The sequence below is a fragment of the Zophobas morio genome, unplaced genomic scaffold, assembly GCF_036711695.1.
Source record: "Zophobas morio isolate AGI-343-1 ecotype UQ-CSIRO unplaced genomic scaffold, CSIRO_AGI_Zmor_V1 ptg000002l, whole genome shotgun sequence".
Taxonomy (NCBI): Eukaryota; Metazoa; Arthropoda; class Insecta; order Coleoptera; family Tenebrionidae; genus Zophobas; species Zophobas morio.
In genome coordinates this window covers 10493808-10498006 of record NW_026972107.1, presented here as the reverse complement: position 1 = coordinate 10498006, position 4199 = coordinate 10493808, and the positions used below count along the sequence as shown (strand labels likewise).

The 4199-nt window shown below is 35.0% G+C and overlaps 1 long non-coding RNA gene across 1 annotated transcript; it reads right to left on the bottom strand.

Moving 5' to 3' along the window:
* Positions 1 to 222: 222 nt before the first annotated feature.
* Positions 223 to 1255, bottom strand: LOC135143761 (uncharacterized). The gene is made up of 2 exons (XR_010282895.1): positions 1062 to 1255; positions 223 to 1010 (listed from the first exon to the last, which is right to left on the bottom strand). It is a non-coding gene; the product is annotated as an uncharacterized LOC135143761 (long non-coding RNA).
* Between the last annotated feature and the right edge of the window lie 2944 nt (positions 1256 to 4199).

Below are 4199 nucleotides of genomic sequence, written 5' to 3'. Positions count from 1 at the left end.
CGGAAATTATGAAAGCTTCCACACTGTGGACAATATATTCAATTTTGAAAACTACTCTTGGCCTCAAAAATAACATAGATCTTTCGAAATTTCATAAATTAACAACGTTTTTAAAACGGCAGAATGACAATTACAAGCCTAAGAAGTCTGAAATACTGACAGAGTCCCAAGTGGAAACATTTTTAAATACAGCTCCAGACGAGAGGTTTTTAATGATTAAGGTACAAACGTAATTTTAACTTTATTTATACATACAGTAATTTACTACAATACAGACATAAAATTTTTAAACAAAGATCTAAAATTAGTATTATGTTGTAGACTGCTCTGATCATTGCAATATCTGGAGCTTGCAGACGGATGGAACTTACAAATCTTCTGACAGATAATGTTACGTTCATGCCGCATCAAATTGTTGTGACATTATGCAACACAAAAAATAAAACTAATCGCACCTTTGTTATAAACAATGAGCAATGGCTGTTGGTAATTCGCAAGTATTACGAATTAAGACCACCAAATACTCCACATCAACGTTTTTTCTTATTTTACGGTAATAACAAATGCTCGCGACAACCAGTGGGAATGAATACGTTTGGCACTATGCCTCGGAAAATTGCTGAATTCCTTCGACTACCCAACCCGCAAAGTTATACAGGCCACTCATTCAGAAGAAGCAGTGCAACATTGTTGGCGGCAAAAGGTGTTGATTTTCTGGGAATTAAACGTATTGGGGGATGGAAATCATCCACTGTAGCAGAAGGCTATATTGAACAGTCCCTCCGCGACAAAATTGCTATAGCTGAGCAGTTAACCACTGGGTCTTCTTCAAGATCATCCCTTGACAACCCTCTACCGTCCACATCAAAGTGTACTTGGGAGCCATCGGTTGAAAACTTAAATGCCGGAGACGTTCATGGACCTTCTACTTCGACTGCGTCGATGAATGTTCAAAACAAGAATTCATCTCTTGCATTCAAAGATGTACAGGGAAATTTCACGTTCGCGAACTGCAATAATTTTACCATTAATTTTATTAATAACAATAAGTAAGTTGTTACCTCCAGATGTTTAGTTTCTTTTTTCTTGTTATACAATTCAATAAATAGTACGTTTTTTCGCAATCTTGTGATTATCATCAGCCTGAGGTCGCGAATAGTGTGAATAACGTCAAGTTTAAACGGTTTTTTTAATAAGCAAGAACTACTAACAAACACTAATAACATAATGCTGTCAACAACGTAAACCATCTAGTAGTGTCAACTGTCAAATTACTACCAATCCAAAATTTGAACAAATTCCCCTATTTAAGATTACAACTTAAATTGCGCTTTTTTAAAATTTCGAGCCACTTTTTGTTATAATAACTTTAGATACATGATTATCAATTAGTCGTAATTACTTTGTGATAATCAATTTATTTTTTCAAAGCTTAAATTCCTCGTTTGTATTTTGCGGCGCTAGATCCTTTTTCATTGTCATTACGACACGCCACGTGTCAACGTAAAATGTCAATTACAACTATGGCAGCGCAAAAACACATTTACGACTTTAATACACGTCCAATTTTTATTCAAATGCACGAGAAGCAAATTCTTCTTCGGAAATTGCTAATAAATGCCTCGTTCTATTTTCAAACAAATCTACACAAAGGTGAACAATCACAGAAAACACATGGTTAAACTTTAAAATTCCCTCCACATCGTTTTCCTTATCGAAGTGAACAAAACAATCTGTGACTACAGAATCCAAGTTGAATCATGTTTTGGTTCGCAAGGGACCACTATCGATACATAGAATTGCAACAATACTGCGCTTATAGAACTTTTAAAAATACGACACGAAGCGGAATGTGATTCTTATTTTATACAACACAAAACTTGAGCCAATAAAAAACCTGGTCACTGTCATTTAATTCAGCAAATTGGTCCTGGGATTACTTCACCAGATTACCTATTTACTTATTTATCGCGTTATTATTAGATTTCCTAGTTCGCTCTATGTCTGGCGACTCGTCCAGAAAAATCGCCCCTAGCTGTATATTTCTCACGCTATTTGAATGGCCGACAACATTTTCCGTAATCCACTTCATCTATCCCCCAAGAAATATAATATCATTTTTCAGTGATTTCCAATGCGGATGCATCTTGGTGCTTCACCCCGGGAATCCTCTTCCAAGCTTCTGCAACCAGTGTAAATTCTGCAGATGATATTTTCACGATTACTTCTAAAGCTGGATTATTTAACAACTCTATTTTAACAACAAAGTTCGCGTAACGCGATTTTAACTTTTATGAAGCTCGACAGATACAATGAAACGCTTTCGTTGGAAGATCTCGCAACAACAAACTACTTGACAGCGTAATTCATACTTTAGAACTCTTAAACGACTGTAATTTTTCCGTACCGAATAATTCAAAAACGGCACGTTTTTAAGTTGCGTAATACAGCAACTCCAACTTGAAACTTTATAGTGGTGTTGGCTACCACTAGAACACTTGTCTCATTTAATCTCCCCAGCAAGCATTTACGCCTTAAGCCCCAAACCCGCGAATAAATCATTTCGTAAAATTATAAAAGTGTGAAGCTTCGGTAACAATTTTAAGAGCTTTATTAAAAATAACTGAATAATGTCTGCCGTAAATTTCGATGTACTTAGTACACATTTCCTTTAAAAGCAACCTACGCTCCATCTAATACTTAATGCTCAATTCATAGATATTTATGGGCATTCTGGGTTCGCCCAAATAGAAACTGCGGTCGGTAAAATCAACCGCGCCACATAACCTCCATCGACTTGTACATTTCCAGATACACATACAGCATGTTGTTGGTTCTTGTGGCATGTGTTGCGGACGAGTAAATTAGTTTTCCTTTATTCATCGCCAGAACTTGCGGCCGCATTCATTTGGGGTCAGTCATGTAAGGAATTTTGTAATGCGGACTCGGCATAACTGAAGAAATTAAATATTTCCCGTTAGGTGCTTGCGTTATTCCGTGCTTTATTCAAAAACGTTTTTGCGGTTAAACAAAAATTGTAAAATTGTTTACACACGACTGCCGCGGAAGCACTGTGTCAACTGGATGTAAAATAACCGTATAAAATAATTTTAAATGTGACGCCATCAGTTTGTGGTGGGGATACCAATGAATAATGATAAAATATCAATATGACCTAAATTTTTAGCATAACGATGCATGTCGTGGTGATGTGTGCTTTCGTCGTAGCAAAAATTTTTAATCACTCCGTTTGGACTAAAACAGGTTTGTTGTTTAACGAATTGAATATCCATTGTCCCGTGAATTACTGATTTGTAGACTTTTAATAGCTGCAGCTATCTCTAACGACTCAAAATGGGTGACTTACCCTAATGTAAACCGAATGGTTTTCGTTTATTTTTTGATGCAGATCATGTAGTCAGAAACATTTAGATTTTTATCGTTATTGTCAGTGAAACAAAACACAAAATTTATGCTTCTTTTGATGGTACACAATGCAGTAAAATATAATGTGATGGTTTTTTCTTTATATCTGATCCCTATGTAATAATTAACTTAACCGTATGTTCATTTGTGGTTAAATAGAAAATTTTCAATTGACCCACAGTGTAAATCCAAAATACAACAAAGAATGAAATAATTTTTGCACCATATTTTTAACGATGTCATAACATTTCCATTGTGAGGACTATTTTTATTTGTTTTGTGTTGGATTGTCGAATTTTAGTTTATCATGAATAGAACATCATGTTGGTTTTCTCTTTTCATTGGTTGTATCCACAACAAACAAAATTTTCATCAACAAACGTTGTAATTATAGATATTTTGAAGCTGTATTTTTATGGCCCATTGTTATGAATAATAGAACTGCTTATTTTGGGAAAAACACAAACTTTTGGAACGCAAAACCCACAATAGCATCCTGAAACGTGCAATTCGCAAAAACAAGTTATTGTGAAATTTAATCAAAATAGGCGTATATGAATAATATTTTATTTTATTCAAAAAACAGTTCTTTCCAAAGGTTGGGTAAATTTTGAAATGTACATTTGAATTTTCTGCATGACATTCAGTAGACCCAGATTCTTTCAAATTCATACTCAAAAATAGGACAAAAGGCCCCCCGAGATATTTTCAAATTACTTCGAAAACCAGAGACAAGGTGTCCCCGAGATTCTTTTAAACTACTTCAAAACCCA